Raw genomic sequence first — 27273 nt, 5'->3', positions numbered from 1 at the left:
ATGGGAAAACAGGTGAAATGTTTCACCATACTACCTTACATTAGAGGATGTGTGCAGTAGTTCTTAGCTTTAAGGCTCTGTCACTCAGTGGCTGTTTGACATTGTGCAAGTGACTTAAACTTGCTCTACCTCTGTTTCCTCATCTATAAAATGAAGGGGAAAAAAATGTCCCTATCTCAATCTGTATTATTTCTGCAATGTTAACACTTTAAAAATACAACAGCTGCTATGGAAAATAGTATGGAGGTTCCTCATAAAATTAAAAGTAGGAGTACCATATGAGCCAACAATCCCACTTCACGGTATATATTCAAAAGAATTGAAATCAGGACATCAAAAAGATATCAGCATCCCCACATTCCATCACTATGCACCATAGCTAAGAAGTAGAAACAACCTAAATGTCCATCAACGGATGAATGGATACCAATAAAAATGGTATAAAGGTACAATGGAATATTATTCTGACTTTAAAAAGAAGACAATTCTGCAAAATGTGCCACCATAGATGAACCTGGAGGACGCTATGCTAAGTGAAATAAGCCTGTCACAGAAAGATAAGTACTTATCTGAGGTATCTAGAATAGCCAAATACATAGAAGTACATGTAGAATGGTGGTTGCCAGAGGCTAGAGGAGGGAGAAATGGGGAGTTTCTATTCAACAAGAATAAAGTTCCAGTTTTGCAAAATGAATAAGCTATTGAGATCTGCTGTAATACATTGTACCTATAGTCAACAATAGTGTATTACACACTTAAAATTTTGTTGAGTGTAGATCTTATGTTAAGTGTTCTTACCACAGTAAAATACAACTTAAAAAATTACAACAGCCTGACAACATATTTGAATCATTAGAAGTTTTATGGGGGGCTTCCCTGGTGGTGCAGTGGTTGAGAGTCCGCCTGCCGATGCAGGGGACACGGGTTCGTGCCCCAGTCTGGGAAGATCCCACATGCCGTGGAGCAGCTGGGCCCGTGAGCCATGGACGCTGAGCCTGCGTGTCTGGAGCCTGTGCTCTGCAACGGGAGAGGCTGCAACAGTGAGAGGCCCGCGTACTGAAAAAAAAAACAAAACAAAAAACAATTTATGGTAATGAGTCCGGTAATCTTCCTCATCAGTGCAAAACAGTGTTGCTTTCAGAATATGCTTGCTAATCTCAATCAGTCTTCCTGAAAATCAACTGCTTGAATGGAATATAGCAAAACCTTTCTAATATTTTGGCTTACTTTAAAATATCTTCAAGTTCATTTAAAAAATCTTTGAAAATAAAACCTAGTATATTATTCTTTGAGAACACGTGCACACAGAATTTTATTTCTGATTTCAAAAATGACAACATGAATATTAGCTATCAGTAAATCAAATGTAACTTTAATCAATGAAAATGAGTTACCATTAGTATGTTAAAAGGATTTTAGATTTGCTTCATTTTATGAAGGATAGGTAGACCTATCTGAAATCATTATTTCATTTAAATAAAATTAAAGATTTAATTAAAAGAATATAACCGTAACAGTTTCTTTCTTAGAATTCTTGGAGGAAAAACCCTTAAATATCCATGATTAAATTATTTAGATTTAGGAATACTGTATTCATATATATTTCCTTGAAAAATAATTTTTATATATTTACTATATATTCAATTTATGTTTATGTATCAATATTGCCAAATATAATATTTTTTTGTTGTTGTTTTTTGTTTTTGTTTTTCTTGTTTTTTTGCGGTACTCGGGCCCCTCCCTGCTGTGGCCTCTCCCGCCATGGAGCACAAGCTCCAGACGTGCAGGCCCAGCGGCCATGGCTCACAGGCCCAGCCGCTCCATGGCACATGGGATCTTCCTGGACCGGGGCACGAACCCGTGTCCCCTGCATCGGTAGGTGGACTCTCAACCACTGCACCACCAGGGAAGCCCTATAATATTTTTAATGGTTAGTAATGCACTTCCTTCCAGGGAGGGAGCGAATTTTGTTGGGTGATTATCATGGTAAACTAGTTCAGAGAGGCTTCAAATATGGTGGTTCAACTGGGAACTAGGTCTGAAGAAGCTGAGCATGAGTTAAATTGTATAGAAAAAAAATAGGCAAGGGGCTTCCCTGGTGGCACAGTGGTTGAGAGTCTGCCTGCCGATGCAGGGGACACGGGCTCATGCCCCAGTCTGGGAGGATCCAACATGCAGTGGAGCAGCTGGGCCCGTGAGCCATGGCCGCTAAGCCTGCACGTCCGGAGCCTGTGCTCTGCAATGGGAGAGGCCACAACAGTGAGAGGCCCACATACCATAAAAATTAGAGTTAAATTATACTCAGAATTAGGTAATTAGTGGAAATAAAAAGGAAGTATATAAATCCATTTTCACCACACACAAAACGTGAAAGAAAATTGCCTGTATATAGAAACAAAGATTTAAACCCAGCTTACGTGTTTTCAAATGCAACGTTAGTAATCTATTGTCCCAAGAATAATGACAAAAAAAAAACAGTCCTTTACATTGTTTCCCACTTATACTATAGTATAATGTAGCACTCTTCAAATAAACTAACTGATAAAAATCGTATTTATCACGATCATCATCATTGTCATCATTATATTCCTTAGAAAAATCCAGTAAGCTCTTTCTGAGTTTAGAGAAAAGAAAAAAATGGGAACAAAGGAAAAAGAAGACAAGAAAAAATTCAGTCAATTTTTTATGTTCAGTAACAAAATATACCTTTTTTCTTTAAAAGGAAAATAGAGGGAAAGTTGCTATATTTAATGATTTCAAATTAAAATGTGTTCTAACGTTATCAATTTTCCCCTACATGTTTTTTAATAGTTACGAATGCATTGATCAAAACCTATTATATCTCAGTGAAGTTTTCATTTAGTTATATTCTGAATGCTTGCAAATCTCTGTGTTTGATTAGAATTTCACAGAATTACACACGCACTAATCCAAAAAGAATAATTTCATTATACTATTTCAGTAAACATGAACATGATTATGAAAAATCTGTTTTATCTTTCCATAATTGTCAAGATGTGGCCTACACATTTTTCCAGATTTGTTTTCACCTAAAAAAGATCAATAAGAAGGCTGCAATTAACAGAGAGCTATGGTAAAATACAGGAGGATACTATGACAACATAACTAAATCAATTCAATGTTTTAAGCTTCTCATCTAAATCATAAGCTAAATGTAGTATGGCATTTGTGCAAATTATTTCACACTTTTCAGATGCTGGGTAAGCCAGAGTCTAGGGATAAAGCATATCATATATAAGCTTATTTATCATGGCAATATAAATAAAGCACGATTCCATTTTCTCTGACTTTAATTATTATAGTTAGAGATTTTACAATTTAAACGATTTGCATAATAATTGTTGTTTTGGAAAAAAAAAAAAAAAAGAAGACTGCTTTTCTCTTCCCCACTTCCAAGCAAAATTTTCCTACGGGAAAATTTCTAAATTTTCTAGTGCTTAAACTGTTTACTAAAAGGCAAACATTTCCATATATTTGAGGTAAAGTAAAAACCTGATAAAGGCTGGTGTAATTTCAAATCAAATTTAAAGTTTTAGAAATTCTGTTTCTCACCATCCTCCTCATTTCACATTGAAATTTTTCAGCCATGGAGATATATCCAATTTTGTTTCCTGTGCAGGTCTTAAAATAGCTATGCAATCGTTATTGTTGATATCAGGGGTATATCATTTAGGAATATTATTCAAAAGGTGTGAATCTTTGTTGCTTGAAAGTGTTGCAATAAATAGAAGCGCACAAATCTTTTTAGCTCTTGGCACTCACAACACACTGAGAATAGAATTATCACTCAATCAGCAAAGATTATTGAAAGAAAAATATGTTTGAAACATTAATACATGATCCTAGAAAAATAATAACATAGATAGACCAACTTACAATCTGCAGAACACTCTCAAGTATATATTTCTGAGACCAGAAAAGTTAGAAAATGTGTCAAAGTTACAAAGCCAAGCGTTAAGCCAGAACTGCAACTTATATCTGTTTGAGAATAAATCTTAACCTCTTTTAATTCTTTTATGAACCGTTTAAAAAATAGCCTTTAACTTTGTACTTATCATGAAGAGGTATGCTCTCAAGTTGAGGTAGCATGAGTAATATATGACTCAAAGAGTGAGAAAGCTAAGCCAGTATGAAAAGTAGTGCTAAATCATGTTTTAAATATCAGGGGTGTTAACAGTTGTTGAATTATTCTTTATTTAGCAGATAGAAATTGAATTAGATCTTAAAGGAACAAACAATTTGAATAGTTTAAAATGCATGATTAGGCAAGGACCAGCTGTACTTATTTTGAATAGAGCTAATTGAATGGCATATAATAATTTCAGTACTTCCTCCAAGTACAGTTGTATGACATTCCATTTCTACTAAAGAGGTGTGTGTGTATGTATGCATATGTATATATGAATACATATGCAACTTTATGTGTGTGTATAGTTTGTGTACAAACTCCAACAAAATTAAATGAGTTTCCAAATTTAAGGACAAACCACAATTAAAGAGTTATGATTATTTCTATTATTATCATAATCATCTAAATATTTGTTAGCATTTTAAATAAAATGTCAATAGGAGGTTGCTATCAGTAATAACAACACAGCTCAGTATCACCTGCTATCAGACAAATCTTCTCACAGAGAGAAACCATAACCTCTGGACAAAATATATTAAATGAGTAAAGAGATAAAATTTAACTATTTGAAGGAAGGAAATAGAAAATCACTAAAAGGAAAGTGCTGGAAGAGAAAGAAAATTAGATATATATTTGAGTAAATGCAACCCTTTGAAAAAAAAGGGAAATGTACAAAGTGAAATTCTTAAAATGTTTTAAATTTGAGTGAAATTCTCAGTCCATGGGACACAAATTGACTAGAACTCAAGCAGAAAGTTGCAGTCTTAGTAATTTAAGATGTTAAAAGATAGAATTCTCAGCTGCCAGATTGACTGGAAATTGAGAAAGGAAATCCTGTAAAGAAAGAAACCACCTGAAAGGAGCAATTCCACAATTTCCATACAAGTCTCTTTAAATCCTTAAATGAATCCTGACTTACACATGTTAAAGACAGACTTCAAGAAGCCCATCAGAAGGTAACCACTGGGGGACTTCTCTGGTGGTTCAGTGGTTAAGAATCCACCTTCCAATGCAGGGGACGTGGGTTAGATCCCTGGTCAGGGAACTAAGATCCCACATGCCACAGGGCAACAAAGCCCGTGTGCTCTAGAGCCTGCGAGCTACAACTAGAGAGCCCGTGTGCTGCAACTACTGATTATGCATGCTCTGGAGACTGTGCACCACAACTAGAAGCCCACGCACCACAGCTACTGAGCCCACACACTCTAGAGCCTATACTCCACAACTGGAAAGCCCACATGCTGCAGAGCCTGTGTGCTCTGGACCCCACATGCCACAACTAGAGAGCCCATATGCCACAACTACTGAGCCTGCATGCCATAACTAGAGAGAAGCCTGTGTTCTGCAATGAAAGATCCCCCATGCCTCAACTAAGACCCAATGCAGCCAAATAAATAAATAAATATTAGGAAAAGAAAAAAAGAAGGTAATCACTGGAAGGCTAAAACTCTAAGCTGTAGGAGAGACAAAATATGGAGTGTGAGCCCCAAAACGTTAGAAGGGACATGGTTAACATTTCAGACTTATTATTTAAGACTCAGAGTTCCTACACCTTAAAAGTAAGACTATATTGCAGGACTAAAGGAGTGGTCCTAAAAAAAAAGCTTAATACTGAACTTCCATAAGTTCAAGGTGACAGTCAGTAATTTAATTTCATACTAGAAACAAAAAAAGAAAACATATGTTCAGAGAAGATAATAGAATTCAGAGTCTCTACACCTTATCATACATACTATCCAGGTTATACTGAAAAGTAACTATACATGAAATAACAGGAAATGTGATCATAGATCAATAGAAAAAGCAGTCAATATAAATAGAATTGAGATAATGTGGGTTAGTTATAATGAACAGACTAGAACTTTAAATCATATAGTAGGTAGAATCCTAAAATGGCCCACCAAGATTTTCTGTCCTAATTCCTGAGAGTGTATATATGGTATGATATGATAATATGATATGATAAGATATCACAACAATGATTATATCATGTAACATGGTAAAAGAGATTAAACAGATAAAATTAATGTTACTACTTGTGGTAATTAATATTATGTGTGAACTCAGAGGGGGTGTTTGGATGAGATTAACATTTCAATCAGTGAATTTTGAGTAAAGCAGATTATCCTCCATAATATGGGTGGGCCTTGTCCAATCAGTTGAAAGCCTGACTAGAATGAAAAGACAGGCCTCCAGGACAAAGGAGAATTATCCAGCAGACTGCCTTTGGACTTTATCCATACCACTGACTCTTCTTGGTTCCTAGGCTTCTGGTATTCATACTGATATAGTATCATCAACTCTACTGCAGGCCCACACTGCAGAATTGGACTTGCTAACCTCCATAATCATGTGAGACAGTTACTTATAATGAATATCTTCATGTTTGTGTGTTTACATCTATATATCCTATTGTTTGGACCTATTTTAAGCAAATTCAACCTTTAAAAGCAAGCAGTTGTCTCCTTGCTTGATTTGGAGCACAAGAAGGATCTGACACATCATTGCTGGCTTTTAAGATGGAAGGGCCATATGTAAGGATTGGACCAGCTTCCAGAATGTGAGAAGGGTCTCTAAAAGCTGAAAGTAGCCCTAGGCCAGGAGCTAGAAAAAAAATGGGTATTTCAGTCCTACAACCACAAATAAATTTATTCTGCCAAAAACGGTAATGAACTTGGAAGTGAATTCTTTCGTAAAGTCCTTGGATAAGAGCCCAGCTCAGCAGACACCTTGATTTCAACCTTGTAAGACCCTATGCATTTAGTAGAAACTAATAGAGTACACCCAGGTTGATGACCTACAAAACTGTGAGATAATGAATAGGTGTTAGTTGAAGCAGCTAAATTTGTAGTAATTTGTTATGGAGCAATAGAAAAATAATACAAAGCAGGTATTATAAATTCTTAAGTCATAGACTTAAATGAAAATATAGTAATAATAAACAAACAGACCATTTCATAAAAGAAGTAGAAATTATACCAAAGAATCAAATGAAAATTATAGAAATGAAAACTATAATAACTAATTTTTTTAAAAAAAATATTCATGGACTCAAGAGTAGATTGGAGATGGCAAAGTAAGGAATATGAACTTGAATGAAGATCCACTATGAAATAAAAAGAGAAACTCAAAAAAAAAAGTAAAAAATAGAAAGGAACAGAACCTCAATGAGTTGTGAGAACTATCAATTGGATTAACATAAAAATAATTGGAGTAACAGCATAAGTAGAGTAAAAGAATGGAAAAGAAAAAAAATATTTGAAAAAATAATTACTGAAAGTCCTGCAAATTTTATGAAAACATTATATTAGAAATCTAATAAGCTCAGTTAAACTCATATAGGATGAAGAAAGGACCATATAAACAAGCTACTGAAAACCAAAGCTAGAAAAAAGTTTTGAAATTGATTTTTTAGAAAAAGCACATAATATATGAGAAGCAATGATAGGAAAGACAGTAGACTTTTTAAATCAGGAATAAACCAGTACATAATAGAACAAAACAAAAAAGTAACTGCCATCCGAGACCTCAAGATCCAATAAAGACATTCTTCAAAAATGAACACAATATAAAGACAATTTAGGAAAAACAAAGGTTGAGGAAATGCCTGCACTACAAAAAAACACTAAAGAAAAATGTTCAGAATAAAAGGGAAATTGCACAAGATAGAAACTTCGATTTATAGAATTAAAATGAAGAACACACAGAAAAGTAAATATACGGGTAAATATAAAAGACATGACTTTTTTTTTAGCATCTTTATTGGTGTATAATTGCTTTACAATGGTGTGTTAGTTTCTGCTTTATAACAAAGTGAATCAGGACTTGAGGACACGAGAAGGGGAAGGGGAACTTGGAAAGAAGTGAGAGAGTGGCATGGACATATATACACTACCAAATGTAAAAAAGACACTACTTTTGTTTCTTTTAAATTACTTTAAAAAATAAATGACTGTTAATGAAAACATTAAAACATTTTAAAGATTCTGTAATGACACTGCAGTATTGACCTAAGATTTGTACACTTCATCAATGAAGCAGAAGACAGTCTAGAAATAGCCCACATTTATATAGACAATTGATTTTCAACAAAAGTGTAAGAAGTTCAGGATAAAATAATATATTTTCAACAAATGATGCTTCATCAACTGTTGAAAAACTGATGATCCTAAATCCTTGCCTAATTCCACACAGAGCAATTAATTTGACATAGGTGGCAAACTGCAATGTAAATGGTAAAACTATAAAACTTCTGAAAGAAAATGTAGGAAAGAAGTTTCATGACCTTGGGATAGACAAAGATTTCTTAGACTAAAAAAAAAAGTGTATAAATTTGGTTTTATAAAAATTAAAGTATTCAGATTTTGGATTTCAGTTCCAATATGTAAAGAGCTTAGAAGTCCTCATATCTGTGTTTATATCAAGAATTAAATTAACAAACTGAAAGTAAATAACTTTTCTTGGACCCATCAGAGAACTGAGGTTGCAACACAAACCATCCACTCTGAAATGTGGAAAAAGAGGCAAATCAAGAGATTCACAGCTGAGATCTGCTTACTTGGAGAACAGTCACTGTAGCCATAATCTTGAAGGCCATTTAAAGGTAATTTTGATGAATTTTTGGAGTTTAAATGTGGACTACCTTGCGAGTGAGAAATGCCTGGGGCTATGGTCTTGGGGGGCTTCCACAAGTTCGTGGACTTTATCTTCAGAAAATTCACTAGGTTCTCAAAGATTCCCTCAAAACTCTGACAGTGGGGAAAGATTAGTCATTGTAAAATATTCCTAGAGCATTCTCCATTACAAAACAATTCTTCAGTGTAAAAATGTTTTATCAGAGCCTTATTCCAGTGAGAGAAGAGCTTTTCTTTCCTCCAAGTCCATCTCCCATTGACTTCCTATCTCAGATAAGGGAAGAAAAATGCTATACCACCTAAAAAACCACTTGTTAAAGTCACTACCCAGACACAGAAGCTCACTAAAATGCTAAGATTTAGTCATAAGATTTTAGAATGCTTCCCTTCCCCCACACTTGACCACCATACCAACAGGGCTCCAGAATAATAGTAGTGTATTGCTGCTGAAAGAGGGGCAAAAAGCAGACTGCCTATGAGGAGGAATATTGAGGGAAGCCCAATGTTAAGATAGCAACAAAAACAGCAAAAACACTAGAGGTGTTGGAATCTTCTGGCACCTACAGCTCTAGCAAACATTAAACACAGTAACTCCTAGCCAGCATACACAAATCCTCATGTTCAAGGACTATTACCTCAGTTCCTAGAACCCATTAAACATGTATGGCTTTTAATGAATATTAGAAAACCTGCCAAAGGCAAGAAAACATAAAATCTGAAGACACAGAACAAGTGTCAGAACCAGACTTGGATATGACACAAATGTTGAAATTATCAGACAGGAAATTTAAAGTAACTATGAATAATATGTTAAAGGCTCTAATGGTAAAATATAAAATCATGTAATAGATGGGTAATATAAGCAGAGAGATGGAAACTGAGAGAGGATCAGAAGGACATTCTAGAAACTACAAGCACTGTAACAGGTTGAAGAATGCTTTGGAGGTTCTCATTAGTGAACTGACTTAGCTAATGAAAGAATCAGTGAGTTTGAAGACAGTTCAATAGAAACTTTCTAAACTGAAATGAAAGATAAAAAATGACAAAAAAGAAGAAAAAGAACAGAAGAGAACATTTAAGATATGTGGTCGAATTTAAAATGGTGGACCATGTAATTGAAATACTAGAAAGAGAAAAAAGAGATTGGAGCAGAAAAAACATTTGAGTTAATGATGGTCAAGAACTTTCTAAAATTAAAGCAGATACCAAATTACAGTTTTAGGAAGCTCAGGAAACATCAAGCAAAATAAATTCAAAACCAAATAATGAACCTAGGTAAGTAAATTCAAACTGCAGAAAACTAATGACATAGAGAAAACCTTAAATGTCAGGGAAAAAAAAAAACAAAAAACCTTACTTGAAAAGGAACATTACAATGACCTCTTATCAAAAACTAAGCAACTATGCAAGCAAGAATAGAATGAATTAATATATTTAAACTGGGCTTCCCTGGTGGCGCAGTGGTTGAGAATCTGCTTGCTAATGCAGCGGACACGGGTTCAAGCCCTGGTCTGAGAGAATCCCACATGCCACGGAGCAACTAGGACTGTGAGCCACAACTACTGAGCCTGTGCGTCTGGAGCCTGTGCTCCGCAATGAGAAAGGCCGCGATAGTGAGAGGCCCGCACACCGCTATGAAGAGTGGCCCCGCTTGCCACAACTAGAGAAAGCCCTCATACAGAAAGGAAGACCCACACAGCAAAAATTAATTAATTAATTAATAAACTCCTACCCTCAACATCTTCTTTAAAAAAAATATATATATATATATATATATATATATATATATTTAAACTGTTGGATGACAAAACATAAACAAAAAACTGCCAAACAAGAATTCTGCCAACATTTTTTTCTGTTCAAAAGTGAAGGAGAAATAGACTTTCTCAGATAAACAAAAACTCAGAGATTTCATGGAGAGCAGACTTGTCATGCAAGAAGTGTTTTAAAATTTTCTTTAAGGGGGAAAGAAAACAAAGTAAGTCAGAAACTCAAATTTTCATAAAGAAAGGTAGAATGTCAGGGAAGGTATAAATGAAGATAAAATCTTTTATTTTTTATTCTTAATCTAAAAGATATTTGTTTAAGAGAATAATATATAATAACAATGTATTGGGTGATTACAGCATATATAAGTGAAATGAATGGCAGTAATGTCATAAGGGATTGGAGGAAGGAATTAAGAAGTCCTGTTTTACTCCGTTATAAGGTACTTGTACTTTATATGAAGTGGAATAGTGCCAGTTGAAGGTATACTTATATTAGTTAAACATGTCTATTGGAAACTTCAGTGCAACTACTAAAATTAAATGGAACAATATAGAAAGCTCAATTAAATCCAGATAAGGCAGAAAATAAAGGGAAAAATGAAGCAGATTAATGAATAGAAAGCAGTTACAACATGGTAGATATTAGTCCGACTATGTCAATAATTATTTTAAATGTGAATTATCTGAATACACCAAATAAAAGACAAATTCTCAAAATGCATAAAAGTAATAAGACCCAATGATTTGTTGTTTGTCTGTAACTGATAAATAAGTTAAAGTCATGGGATAAAGATATACCATGTTAACTCTAATAAGAAAGCTGGAATAGAAGAATAGCTATATTGATTTCAGACAAAGCAGACTTCAGAAGAAAATTATCAAAAAAATAAATAAATAAACACAGGACATTATATTATGATAAAGGGATCATTCTCCAAGATGGCATAAGAGTCTTAAACATCTATGCAACTAAAAGCAGGACACCAATAGCATGAGGCAAAAATGGATAGAACTGAGGGAGGCATAAAGAAATCTACTATTATAATCAGAAACTTCAACAGTCTTCTGCCAGTAATTGATATATAAAGTAGGCAGAACATCAATAAAGATATTGTTGACTTAACAGCACCATCAATCAACTAGATGTAATTGACACATAGAATATCTCATCCAACAACATTAGAATACACATTCTTCTAACAAACTGTAGTACATCCATACAATGGACTGTTATTAGTGATAAGTATAAGCTATCAAACCACAAAAAGCTTGCCTATTGGTAAGTAAAAGAAGTCAGTCTGAAAAGACTGCATTGGAGCCTGTATCATTCCAGTTCTATGACATTCTGGAAAAGGCAATAATATCGAGATAGTAAAAAGAAAACAGTTTCTAGGAGTTTGGAGTGGAAATGAGCTTGAATTACTGAAGCACAGAGGAATTTTTAGAGAAATGAAACTATTCTGTGTGATACTGTCATGGTGGGTACATGACAGGGTACATTTTTCAAAATCACAGAACTTTACAGCACAAAGATTAAAACGTTTATATATGCAAATTTTACAATATTTTTTAGAAGGTCTGAGTATATGAGAATGGAAACCAGGATGTGACCAAACAATCTACTTGTATTACAAATATATGAAACAACCTCACTGAAGGGAATCAGGGAAAAAAAAAAAAACTACTAAGAAGTAATTCTGGAAATGAGTGAATTCTGTAAGACTAAAGGCAAAACCAACTGTGCACAAGCATTTCCCTCTAGCTGATAAAGTTGTTTCACATGGGAGTAATGGTTAATAATTCTGATACCCTCTATACAGTATACTGTAATTGAACAAATAAGTATACTACTGCAGATTGTGGGAGCCAGGTTTCCTACTGATGAAGTGGGAAGTTAGAGTTAAACAAGGGTAGGAGGATACAATAATCTATAAACTCATGTTTAGCTTAATATAGATACAGAAGATTACATATAGCAATAAATATGGATGTGAATCTATACAGGTTAGTATAGACATATAAATGTCCTTGTTTTGTCAGCTGTGATGGCTTAGAAACAGTGACACCAGTAGTAACAAGCATGTTGCACACCCAGAGTTTGGTTTCTAATACCATTCTCCATTAAAAAGAACCAGGGTTCCTTGGAGACATGGCTGATTCTAGGACACAGACAGAAAATATATAAGATAACCCTGAGACGTTCTGTAGTGCCAGAAAGTAAGGCAGTGTTCAAAAAATGCATACATAAACATACAGAAAAATGTTCAGAATCATATGTTATTTGGGAATTACAAATTAAAGCAACAGTGAAATACTACTACATACTTATTAGAATAACTAAAATCCAAAACACTTATAAAACCAAATGCTAGAAAGGATATAGAGCAACAGGAACTCTTATTCATTGCTGGTCAGAAAGAAAAATGTTACAGCCACTTTAGAAGCAGTTTGTCGTTTCTCACAAAGCTAAATATATAGGCTTAACATATGATACGGGCATCATTCTTTCAGGTATTTATCCAAATGAGTTGAAAATGTACGTCCACACAAAAACCTGCATTAAAAAACTTACAACAGTTTTCTTCATAACTGTCAAAAGTTAGAAGCAACCAAGATGTACTTCAATAAGTGAATGAATAAATAAACAGTTGTTCACCCATACAATGGAATGCTATTCAGTGATAAAAAGAAAAGAGCTATCAAGTCAAAAAAGACATGAAGGAATCTTAAATGCATATTGGTAAGTGAGAGAAGAACATCTAGAAAGGCTACATACTGTATGATTCCAACTATATGATACTCTAGAAAGGGAAAAACTGTAGAGACAGGAGAACAATCTGCCAGGGTTCAGGTCAGAGAAGGCGACAAGTAAATAGTTGGAGCACAGTGGATATTTAGGGTAGTAAAACAATGAAATCGTAATGATGAATACATGACATTATGCATTTGTCAAAACACATGGAATATACAACACAAAAATGAACTCTATTGTAAACTAGGTTAAATTTAGTTAATAATGTATTGATACTCTCATCAGTTATAACAATATACCTCAATAATGAAAAATATTAATAGTAGAGGAGACTAGGTAAGGGAGGAAAAGAGAAATACAAGAACTCTTTATGCTTTGTGCACAATTTTTCTGTAACCCTAAAACTGCTCTAAAAATAAACTCTATTAATTTTAAATAAATAAATAATAGACCATACACACACACACACACACACACACACACACACACACACAAATAACGGAGCGTGTCAAAGGGAGACAGAAGTCAACTGAAAGTTTCCGATAGCCAATGTCAACATTTTGAGCAACTAAATACATAAAGTATTGTTGTATTATAATCAAAAGTATTAAATATATGCCATGAGTCCATAATAATAAAAACAAATTATTGAATCAATAAATAATAAGGGAGAAGACACAAATCTCCAGTGCCAAAGAATGCCAAATAATTGATGTAGATACTCTACCCTTAGGGTGTTGCATAACTTTTCACCCCTTAAGTTTGGGCCGTGTATAGTGAGAGTCTTCCAAAAAATACAGTAAGGACTGAATAGGGGGAAGTGGTGTAACTTGACAGGGGGGAAACCTGATGAATATTACCTCAGCCAGGTCATCAAGGTCACCATCAACAATGACAAGTCAGGTTGATACTATGTATCTTATGATGTGATAAAAATGGCACTTTATCTTCATGGTCTTCCTTTCACATATTCATAACTTCAGTCTATGAGAAAAATACTAGAGAAATCCCACTTGAGGAACATTCTACAAAATCCTTGACCAGTGCATCTCAAAATAGTCATGGACATCAAAAACACTTGAGAAACTATTACAACCAAGAGGGGCTTAAGGAGACGTAGCTGCTACATGTACTGCATGGTATTTCGGAACAGAAAAAAAGATATTAGGAAAAAAAAAACTAAGGAAATAATAGTATATTGATATTGTTTCATTAATTTTCACAAATGGACCATACAAATATAAGATGTTATTAACAGGGGAAACTGGATGTGGAATATACGGGAATTCTTGTTCTATCTTTGCAGTTTTTCTGTATATCTAAAGTTATTCTCAAATAAACAGCTTATTTTAAAAAATATTCACTGCTTTTCAAAACTCCTTTAAGTAAATGAATAAGCACACCAAAAATATATATGCCAGATATTTATAGTCAGGATATATAAAGACTTCCTATAAACTAATAATAATAATAGAAAACAGTAAAGTTGCCCAAAAACATAAAGGAAATTATATGAAAGGCCAGAAGATTATATGAAAGACCAATAAGCAACTGAAAAAGTACTCAGCATAATTAGTCATCAGAGAAATGCATATTAAACTATCTCACACTCAATAAAAAGGGTAAAATTTAAAATACTGTATGCGCCAATTTTTTATGAGGCTTGGAGCAACTAAATCTCATAAGCATTGTTGATGAGAATGTAAAATGTTGCAACAACTTTGGAAATGTTCAGCAATATCTTATAAAGTTAAAAGTACACCTACCCCATAATGCAGCAAAAAAACCTTCAAGGTATTTAACCAAGTGAAATAAACACCTAGGTCCACCAAAATGACTTATTCATGTGTCTTCATAGCAGATTTATTAATAATGGACAAAAACTGACAGCTAAAATTCCTTCAACATGGTAATGAATGAATAATTGGGGTATATTCATGACACAATGGAATAATCCTCTGCAATGAAAGGAGTGGACCTTTGGAACATGTAAAGCATGGCTGAATCTCAAAACATCATGGTGAACAAAAAATTGGAAATAAAGTAATACATACTCTACTATTCAACTTATATGAAGTTCAAGAACAAGCAGTTTATTGTATGTAAAATTTATCTTAATATACCATTAATATACCTTTTGGATGAAGAGCTACTAGACCATGTGTTGTTTATAGATAACTATGGTGAATATTGAGAAACTATTTTTGCCTCACTTTATTTGATTATTTTGTAAGTAAGTTGATGACAGATTCCTTTTTTTTTTTTGAAGTTTGTAAGACATGGCATGCTCACTTACTTTTATAAATCATGAATTCACAAGGGATGGCGTTTAAAATACCTATATATGTATACATTTCAGGTTTTGAATTATTACCTTCTATTTATGCAATAGCAGTACCTGAAATGTGCCATGTTTTTCCTAAAAAAAATCTTGCAATTCACACTGAGAAACTGAAGGCACAAGAAAATAATAGGTGAGATGTTCTAAGTTCTCTATTCACAAGAATAGTGCTTGTTGCACTCTGGGGAAATAAATGTCAAAGTATATACAATAGAAAAAAAAAGGATTAAAAATGTACTATAGAAATAAAGGCAGCAAAAGGACAGAAGGTCTAGAATGACAACCACAATCTGTAGGTTGCAGTACAATCTACACATTAGTAAGAGCTTACCTGGGTGATATGGCTATGTCCCTCAGGCAAAGAGCTCCTATGGAGGGCAGATGGCATGTTATTTCCCTGGTGTCAGAATATAGGAATGTCTGTTTTAATGAGTTTATTTTAAATAAACACTTCTCCTTCTACTGAAATATTATACTATATATTGCAGAAAGCAGAAGGGATGATGATGCAGCATAAAAATTTAAAACAGCAATAAGAAGCCAGGGCAGCAGGTGCGCTTGGCTGAAAATGCGAAAGACACAGTGTGGCACAGACAGCAGGATATTAGAAGAAATACACAATACACAGACATTTTATAGGGAGAAAAACTTGGTAATAAATAGGTTGGAAAAGAGAACACATCACTATGATCTTGGATTGGGGTCTGGGAACAGAAGTAATATTTATGTATTTAGGTAGGGTAGAAAATCAAGTGTACATCTCAGAAACAAAAGCAAAGCAAAAGATAAAAGAGTTGGAGATAGAATCTCATTATAATTATGCAATTACAGAAATAATTGTAACTACTGGTATACTAATACAGAGGTGGGCCAACTATGACCCACAGGCCAAATCTGGCTAGTGACCTATTTAGTATGGCTTAGGAAATAGGAATGTTTGTTACATTTTTAAATGACTGTAAAAAAGCAAACAGAGAGACAAACAAGCAAAATCCAAAGAAGAATATATAGCAGAAAATGTGGCTGCAAAACCTAAAATATTTATTTCTTAGCCCTTTACTGAGAAAATTGTTCTCCCTATGGACTAGTCAATTATTCAATATTTAATTAATCCAATCATTGCTTTGACTCATTTTCTTGGACTCATTAATAAATATTTTTAGTGCCTACCATGTGCCAGACAGATAATATGTCACATGTTGGGGAACTATGAGGAAGGTGACAGTCTAGAATGCTGTCCTCCTGCAGGTAAAAGGACCAAATGTTAACAAATATTTAGAATATAAGTAATTACAATAATGACAAATTCTGGATAAATGCATATACATTTTTTTATTTTTTTTATTTTTTGCTTTATAACAAATTTAATCAGTTATACATATACATATGTTCCCATATCCCCTCCCTTTTGCGTCTCCCTCCCACCCTCCCTATCCCACCCCTCCAGGCGGTCACAAAGCACCGAGCTGATCTCCCTATGCTATGCATATACATTTTTTAACAGGGAGCATGTGTCACAGGATCTTGCCTAAGCTAGAAAACCATCCATGGCTTCCATGAGAAAGTAGTCACTAAATTGCTGGCTGATGGATAAATATCCTTCATCCTAGTAAGGATGAAGAGGATAGAAGAAGGAAGAACATTTCAGATAGAGCAGCATGTGTAAAAGTGTTTTGGAGTGAATGAGCTTTGATGCATTTAGGAAAAAAATAAGGTCACTCTATTTGGAACACAGGTCATGAGGAAATAGAAAGAGTTGAGGTGAGATGTGACCAGAGAAGAAAGTAGGAATGAGATTTTGCAGTGTCTTGTGACTATGAGTGGTTGACAGTGCTTGTTTGTTTTTTATTTTTTTTTTGTCTACCCAGCTTGTGGGTGGGGCTAATCTTATCCTGATTTTTTGTCTCCAGCCCAGAGATCAGCAGGAGACCCAGGTTTAGCAGTCCAGGGGTTGGTTCAGGGATGTGCACATAAACTATATTGAGATCATCTTATTTCTCTTTGGAAATTTATCAGCATGATGTATTGGGAATATAATTTCTCTTTCTCTGAAAACTCAAGCTATAATGTCATGAAAGTCTGGAGATGTCACTGGCATCTTGAATCCATATGCAGAGGTCTGCCTGAGAATAAAATCAGTAAAAAGAAAAATATCACTGAGAGGGAAAAAAATAGTTGACTCAGATCCCTGAAGACATAATAGGAGCATCTATTCAACCATGTCTGAGAAATATATCATTGGGTTTTTGTCAGCTTTGTGAAACAATAATTTAGTTGCTTATTAAATCTTTTGAGTTGGATTTTTGTTACTGACAGCTGGAAGAATCCTTAAACATTCTGGATTTTATAAACCCATAGTTGTGGTAATTTTACCCCATGTTTCCTAAAGTGTTATTTTTAATTTTCTCATTTTGAGGCAATTGGGAAGAAATGAAACAAAGTAGAAATCTGTGCAAAAGAATTTTCTGCAGAATGCTGTTCAAGCAACAATTTCTCCCTCTTCCTAATGGAAGAGGGAGAAAAGTACTTAGGTGTACTTGTTCACTCAACATACATTTATTAAACAACCATTATGTACCTGATATTTTTCTAGGTGCTAAAGATATAAAAGCAATTAAATTTAAAAAAAATCCCCTACCCTCAGACTCCTTGTTTTAGAGAACTTAAGTTTAGTTATTGATAAGAGCTTAATTTAAAATACAAAATAAATCAGGAATAACACAATATAGTTCTGTATATATTGAATATTAAAACATTATAATTTACTAACTTTGCCACTATAATTCAATTCCAATTTCTATGATTGGGATTTACAAGGAAATGAGCCAATTCATGTGGACTCTGGCTTCTGATATAACAACCTTTACAAGATACAAACACTGTGGTGATTATTCTGCTCTGATTTTCCCAAACTTGAGCTCCTACAATTTATATAATATTGCAAAACTTGAATGAATTGCTCTAATTCTCTTTGGACAAAAACTAAATGGGGACTTACATGGCTGAATCAGTAGTTGCAGAGGAGCCAGTGCCAATGTATCATTAGTTACCTCCTCCCTCAGGAACAATTCCTCCCCCAGCTGAATAATGGAGATATGGGCAATTGGTGTCACTTCTTTCCTCATTCATAGAATTGTTCATAGTGTGTCTATGCTAGTGCACTAGTGCTCTGATTCAGGGCACTCGAACCCTTGTGAAGGTTCTGGAGATGAAAGATATTTTGACATTGATGAAAGTAATTGAAGACAATACTAATAAATGAGATAGTCCATGCTCATGGAATGGAAGAGTTAATATTGTTAAAATGTCCTACTAGCCAAAGCAATCTACAGATTTTCATTGCAATCCCCATCAAAATACCATTGACAGTTTTGACAGAACTGGAACAAATAATCCTAAAATTTATATGGAATCACAAAGACACCAAATAGCCAAAGCAGTTTTAAGAAAGAACAAAGTTGGAGGCATCATGTTCCTTGATTTCAAACTATACTACAAAGCTAGAGTAATCAAAACTGTACTGACTCAAAAACAGACACATACATCAATAGAACAGAATAGAAATTCCAGAAATAAACCTATACTTATATGGTCATTGAATTTATGACAAAGGATTCATCAATAAACAGTGGGGAAAAGACAGCCTCTTTAATGAACGGTGTTGGAAAAACTTGACAGCTACATGCAAAAGAATGAAACTGGACCACTTTCTTACACTATATACAAAAATAAACTCAAAAGAGATTAAAAACTTAAATGTAAGATCTGAAACCATAAAACTCCTAGAAGAAAACATAGGTAGTATGTGCTTTGACACAGGTCTTGGAAATATTTTTTTTTGTATCTATCTCTTCAGGTTAGGGCAACAAAAGCAAAAATAAACAAATGAGACTACATCAAACTAAACACTTTTGCATAGTGAAAAACAAAATCAACAAAACAAAAAGGCAACCTACTGAAAGGGAGATGATATTTGCATATAATGTATCTGATAAGGTGTTAATATCCAGAATATATAAAGAACTCACATAATTCAATATAAAAAAATCCAACTGAAAAATGGTAGAAGACCGGAACAGACATTTTCCAAAAGAAAATATACAGATGGCACATGAAAAGATGCTCAATATCATTAATCATCAGGAAGATTTAAATCAAAACCATAATTAGATATAACCTCACACCTGTCAGAATGGCTATTATTAAAAAGACAACAAAAACAAGTGTTGGCGAGAATATGGAGAAAAGGGAACTGTTATGCACTGTTGTTGATGGGAATGTAAATTGGTGGAGCCACGATGGAAAACAGCTTGGAGTTTCCTCAAAAAAATTACAAAATAGAACTACTGCACAATCCAGCAATTTCACTTCTGGGTATTTATCCAAAGAGAATGAAAATACTAATTTAAGAAGATATATGTGCCCCATGTTCATTATAGCATTATTTATAACAGCTAAAATATGGAAGTAACCTAAGTATCCATTGATAGATAAATTGGATAAAGAAAATGTGATATATATATATATATATATATATATATATATATATATATATATACCACATGGTTGCAACAACATAGTTGGATCTAGAGGGTATTATGTTAAGTGAAATAATCTAGACAGAGAAAGACAAATACCATATAATTTCCTTATATGTGGAAGCTAAACAAACAAATAAACAAAACAAAAGAGAAACAGATTCATAGATACAAAGAAAAAACTAGTGCTGGCCTGGGGGATTGGGGGTGGGAAGTTGTACAAAATAGTTAAAATGGATTAATAGGTACAAATTTCCAGACATAAAATAAAAAGAGTCATGGGGATGTAATATACAGATAGGAAATATAATCAATAATATTTCAATAACTTAGTATGGTGAAAGAGGTTACCAGACTTATTGTGCTCAATTCATAATGTATATAAATGTTAAATCACTATATTGTATACCTAAAACTAATATAATATTGTATGTCAACTATACTTCAATTTTTTAAAAAGGTGATTTTGAACTAGGTGAATATGAGATATGAATTGAGTTAGGAACACTGAAATGGCCACACTAGTACAATTTCCTTTGAATTTGTTTGACCCTGCCCCTTTATTCTCTACCCCGCCAACCATTCTCAACAGGTTATAAGCCCCTAGAAGAAAGAGACTGAAATTTGTCCACTAGATGATGCCTAGTGTTTGGAAACAAACTTAACACCTTGTAGGTAACAGATGCATTTTTAACTTAAATGAATGAATGAATGAGACCACCAAATGAATAAGATTTGAAGGATATATCCAGACATATAGTTGAATGTTTAATAACATTGTAATGTCTAATAAACTTTCAACTATATATCTGAATACTTTGTTCTAGAAATAGTGTGTGTATAACTGTACCATTTTAGTTGGCAAATAATTGAAACCAGTAATCTTTTGTGGGAGTAGAATATGAATCCATGAATACAGTATGATCTGGCCTGGGATGGGAGGAGGAGATAGGAGTAGTACAAGGCCTTATATCCAGAAACACCTCCCACTACAAATACTTGAATCAATATCTCTGCCATTAAAATAGTCATAGTGTGTTAACACAGCAAAGGCAGAAGCCTGATGAGGTTCCCCTTAAAATGCACATCTATTATCTGTAAGAAAGGAGAGTAACAAAGACCAGTGTTTTCCACTAACATATCAATGGTCCCTGACATACTGTCACAAATTCATCTATTATGAAAGCTCATCACCAGCTTAAAATGAGTGGAGTTTGGGTGGGAAAATATGGAAGGAGATGGAACAACAACAACAAAATGAGTAAACATAATCCAAGTTCAAGAAGTGTGAGAAAATACAAAAACGTTCAGCAAAAAGCCTAGTATGGGACCTAAGTAGCACAAAAGTGTTCACTAAGCATTTGTCACTCAACTGGTACTCAAAAATTTTAAAGTTATTAATGTATTTAACCCCCCAATTAAGTATACTTTCAGTATATCTGCTGGGATATTCCTAGATAGCCAATGGAGCTTGTATGTTTCCATGTAGAACACTAACAATAGCAACAGTCTCAGTAGAGACTTGTCCCAGATCTTCCTCTGCTGAGCCAGTAAATGATCCAAAGCAGCAATGAAGAATACATGCACTGAAGAAATGGATGGACCAGGAGAGTCAGCTCTGTCATGGAGGCCTGTGTGTCATGCTCAGAGGGGGCCAGGCATTGATCGGGAGCTACTGCCAATGGTTTAATGATCTTTTCATTTATTTCACATGAGCTGGAGTGGGGTTTTGCTCAGGGATGGAGTATAAATGGAGAGTGTAGGTCCCAGGAGCTGATAATGTTCCTGCTTCAGGGTAAGCTGAGGCATGCATGCCCACTAGTTTAAAATAATTCTATTTTGTTTCATGGCTTTACAAAGCATTATAAATAATACACTCAGCAGATGTCGAATATTATATACAAAATTTAAAAGGAGATTTGGGTATATGAGACTCTGTATAAGAACAAGTAACTCTTTGTAAAGAGCAAGTAACTCATGCTCTTGGTGTGTTTATCAAAACACCACTTGACTGGCACAACACTGACTGTCAAATATCTTTTCTTTGAAATTTATACTCTGTCCCCAACAAGGAATCATCCCTGTAACCTATTTACTCTTTTCTCAGCTCTCACTCTGCTGCCTTCTGTTCCTTATTCTCTGTCTCTTTTCATTTGTGGACTTGATCAGTTTACAGGGACAAACATAGAATCTGTTCTCCACAGGTTAACTAACAAGACTAAAAGCTTATGGATTTAAAACAGCAGAGCTATTATGTAAATACTTACATATATGAAAAATATCCCTCTATGAGAGGGAATAAGTTAAAAGCATACAGCCTAAATGTAAAGTGACCCTCATATACTGCAAATAATATATCAAGGGAAATGCCACTTTTTTACATTCTATTTTACTGCTTGTGAGCACAGATCAATTAAAGACAGGGACCAGTAAAAATTTTGTGTTGATAATCTAGGCTAAATGCTATGCTTGTGTACAGATTCTTTGTTGTATTAGCTCAACTGAACTTTATGCTTTCCCCCTGACACCCCGTTGGTTTCCAGCATATGTGTGTGTATGTGACCTTTTACTATTTACTACTTAAATATCTGTTCCCTTGACTTTTGCTAGCTATACGAAGTGATGTTCCCAGGTATATTTTTGGTCCTGTCAGCAGGTTAAGTATCAGAAAGAACATAGCTGTGGATTTCTCAAAAAATTCTCCTCTTTTTCCCTTTGAGTTAACCAGCTGACAAGAATATAATTGATTACAAGTCTAATGTATGCTCTTACAATTATTTATACTTTAATATTTTTCTTCAATTTAATTTCAGTATCCAAAAGATATATCTTCAAAGGGGATAGGTCCTTGCAAAGAAAAGGGAGACATAAGATGCACATTAAATATCTGAGACAAATTGCATTAAGATAGCGGCTTGGTAATTTCATTGTTGTGTTTTCTGCTTATTTCTCACTTCGCCCAAAATAAAATAATCTGAACTAGCTGTAAAATGACATATATGGTGACATTAATGGGATTTGGGGGTCCTCATCAGGATGGAAAGGAAAGTCAGAAGTTCTTAAACCCTTGAGTATGTCTCCTGTAAAACTAGTTTCCTTTGGAAGTTATTTTAACTCCTTCTGGCCACATGAGTATTATTTACTCTTGAGTTTGTTACTGCTCTCTTTATATATCCCTCCAGTGGTCCTAAATAGTGATTGAAGCCTTGAAATTTGCCTAAGTTGTTAAAATATAAAAAAAGTGTAATTTAGCTAAGTGAAGTATGTGGCCTTGAAAAAATTACAATAAGCATTTATCTTCTTTCATTTTAACTTTTTTTTATTCGAAGACATTTTCCTCTTCCTTGAACAGGATAAATTTCAACTGGCAGAGCCACTAATACTCTCACCCTCACTATCTAATGATAACTGTATTCAGATGCAATGGTCTTTGACAAATTGTATTCTGATGTTGAATGTATCCAGAACTTCTTTGTTCTGAATACGGGAAGATGAAATCATATCTAAGAACATTGTATACTGTGGTATTTTTATAGAAAACTATGTTTTTCTCTGTTTATTTTGGACAGCATATTAACATTACCCATAGACTGACTTTGAAAGCAATAATCCTAGAAATTCAGTAAGCTATGATTTGGGCTATTATTGTAAAGTTCTCTGATATCAAGACCCATAGAGAATGATCATTTTGTTTGGCAAATAACCATTTAATTCCAAAGGGAATTAAAACTTGTCTCTAGGGCTTCCCTGGTGGTGCAGTGGTTGAGAGTCCGCCTGCCGATGCAGAGGACACGGGTTTGTGCCGCGGTCTGGGAAGATCCCACATCCTGCGAAGCGGCTGGACCAGTGAGCCATGGCCACTGAGCCTGCGCGTCCAGAGCCTGTGCTCTGCAACGGGAGAGGCCACAACAGTGAGAGGCCCGCGTAATGCAAAAAAAAAAAAAAAAAAAAAAAAAAACTTGTCTCTAAAAATCAGATTTGTAATCCAGATAAGAAAAAGACAATGAAAAGAAATCCTTGGAGTATGTTCAAGTATGCTCATCTCACATATTTAAATTTTCCAGCTGAGCTATCATTGATTTCCTGAAATAAATTTTTACGTACAGGGGTAAACAGGGTTAAGTTTTTTAAACAATGAAAAGATGAAATTATAATTTTTAAAAATTACTTTTTAAATAGAACAAATAACATATTTTATTTCTGGAAGGAAAATTACCTCATCCCTAGTTTAACCTATTTCATCTATAGACAATGGTATAATCACTGTTTTTAATTATGTTAGTACTGGATATATATAAACATATATCTTCGTTTATTTTATATGTATATAATATATATTTTGAAATAATATAAATAAGGATATTGACTATTTCCACTGCTATATAGTGTATTTAAAGATGTATTCATTAATATTTAAAGAATATAGGTGTTTTCATGAGTGTTGAGTGAATTATACTCTTCTCATTAAATATTATCATATAGTAAACTAGTGACATTATGCAGATAGTTGTTTTATATATTTTCTCAACAAGAAATTAGCACTAATTGAAGCAAAAATCTTATCTGTTGATTATGTTTTTTACAACATTGTAGATGAGAAGATCCAAGAATAAACTTAAAGTCATTTATATTTGATGTAGTGCTTTCATGTATATTTCTTCCTAAAGTGGATTAAGTGATAATTATTTAGAGGTTTTGAGCCCACTGAAATACTTGCCCCCAGTGATATCAGGAGAACTCAAATAAAATATATTTTTGCCAAAACTTGTGCACTCTTCTTTATCCAGGATTAACTAAATTTGAACTTTCCCCCAACTTTTATCATTTAAGCTTAGGCTAATTGAATGAGTTACTAATCTTCTTAGTTGAATAGCAGGTATGTAGAGCTTTACCCCTTTTGTACTACAAATATAATCCAATAGGGTTTTTCACAATACTTGACAGGCACAAATTACTCTGCTTTGTTCTCTGAGTATCCAGTTTCTATAAATATGCTCTTCAAGTTCAGAGTCATGTACTAATCAGACAAAAGTAATCCAATATTTTAGCCATCCTTTATATATTTTCAAAGATTTGTGGAAATTTAATAAATATTTCAATTTTACCAATAAAAAATTAAATGTCCTTTTTCCAAAATCACTAGAATTAATACAAATATCATTACATCAAAAGACAAAAAAGATTTTGACATTGCAATTAAGTGTTAGTATGTTACAAATATATTTCTAAACTCTTATAAAACAATGAGTGTAACAGCTAAAATGTTTCAGAAGAATAAATTATGAGACTTATCTTCTCTAGTGTAAAACCATAGAAGACACAGAATCATAATAGTGTAGCATTGTTGAAAATAGTTATGAGGAATCTGTGGAATATAACAGAGTGATATAATTTAAGAATCATCATACATAAATGAGAGAGGGACAACTGTTTAAAAGTGGCTCTTGTTAAATTGACTCTTTTTGTAATGAGTAATGGAATATTGCCTTCCATATCAGTAAACAAAGGATGTCACAGTCATCAGTGACTGTAGCTACAGCCGATGGTGAGCTGGTGAGCACTGAGGGGACTCAGGAAGGAAAAGGGTACCTGCCATCTAACAACCATCAGACTGCAGTCACTCCCCACAGTGAGCCTGAGGAAACTCAGGATGAGAAAACACAGGATACTGGCCCCAGATAGCTGAGGGGCATATCAAAGGAATGATTTCAGTGAGTCCAGACGGTTGCATCTTCCCATACATAGAGAAGAGCTAAATTCCTTAACTTGAGATATCTGGTTTCCTTTAGTTAACAATAATCTCTTGACGTTCAGACTACCTGCCCTTTGTTGCAAAACTTCTATATATTCTGGCTCCCCGCCCCCCGCCATCACCTCCTCGGAGCAGTTTTCTCAGGGTTACTTGAGATGCTGCCTCCCAGGCTTGAAGTCCTAAAAATTCCCACTGAATAAAACATAACTCTCAACTTTTAAGTTGTGAATAGTTTTTTAGTGGACAGTAGTATAATTTCTGTATTAAGCTTTCCCCAGTGTCTTAGCTCAGGCTGCTGTAACAAATACAATGGACTGGATGGCTTGACCAGCAAACATTTATTTCTTACAGTTCTAGAGGCTGGAGTCCCAAGATCAAGGTGCCAGTCAATTTGGTTTCTAGTAAGAAACCTCTTGCCAGTTTGCAGACAGACACCTTCTTGCTGTATTCTCACATGCTGGAAAGAGAGATCATTTTTCTGCTGTTTTCTTATAAGAACACTAATCCCATCATGAAGGCTCCAACCTCATGAATGAATTACTTCCCAAAGGCCTCACCTTTAAATGGGGATTTAGGATTCAACATATGAATTTTACGAAGTCACAAATAGTCCAAAGCACCCAACATCAAGTTAAAAAATAAATAAAGTTTATAAATGAACACTAAAGAGTTAAATGTAGCCAATTAAATGATAAAATATAATGTTCTGACCTCCAGTAAAAATAAGTAAACTCTTCTAAACAGAACTTCAAAAAACTCCCACTTGCCTGCAAAAAAGAGAAGCAAGACCAAGGGATAATTGTTGAATCTGACAATCTACAAAGGAAATACAACAACAGTGTTACATATAAAACTAAGAAAAAGTTTGCAAGAAAATATGAAAGGCAAAGTGTTAAAATTTATAGTATATGAACATATTAAATTACCATCACCTAGGGAAAATGTACAGTCAATTCCAAGAATAAGAATCAAAGATATTCAACAAAACTTTAACTAAAGTATGACATTAAAAAACTACCCTTTTTATAATTACAGCCTTTGGAAAGAATTCATTTTATATTTTAAAAATAAGATATAGCTTTAAGTTGGTGAAAGGTGAGCATGGCAGTATTAAAAATAATGTAGTAGCCCATATTAATTGAGCATGCATTATGTGCAGGACATTTTTCTAGGACTTTAGTTATAATGTATTACCAATTAATCCCCTCAACATCTTAGAAATAGGCATTAACATTAAATAGAGGCACAGAGAGGTTCAAAACTTGTTTAGTTTTCATAATCTGTGGAGTGGAAGAACCAATATTCAATTTTAAGCTGTCTGGCTCCAGAGGACAAGT

General features: G+C 34.0%; 1 long non-coding RNA gene across 1 annotated transcript in view; it reads right to left on the bottom strand.

Moving 5' to 3' along the window:
• Positions 1 to 998: 998 nt before the first annotated feature.
• The window catches only part of LOC309804586, a 275939-nt gene continuing 249664 nt past the window's right edge, over positions 999 to 27273 (bottom strand). Inside the window, exon 3 of the long non-coding RNA XR_014294142.1 lies at positions 999 to 1056. This is a non-coding gene — a long non-coding RNA (uncharacterized lncRNA). The remainder of the gene's footprint in view (positions 1057 to 27273) is intronic.

Source organism: Mesoplodon mirus (genome assembly GCF_964341445.2).
Source record: "Mesoplodon mirus genome assembly, chromosome: 5".
NCBI lineage: Eukaryota > Metazoa > Chordata > Mammalia > Artiodactyla > Ziphiidae > Mesoplodon > Mesoplodon mirus.
The sequence above is the reverse complement of the archived record's forward strand: the minus strand, read 5'-3'. Positions and strand labels throughout refer to the sequence as shown.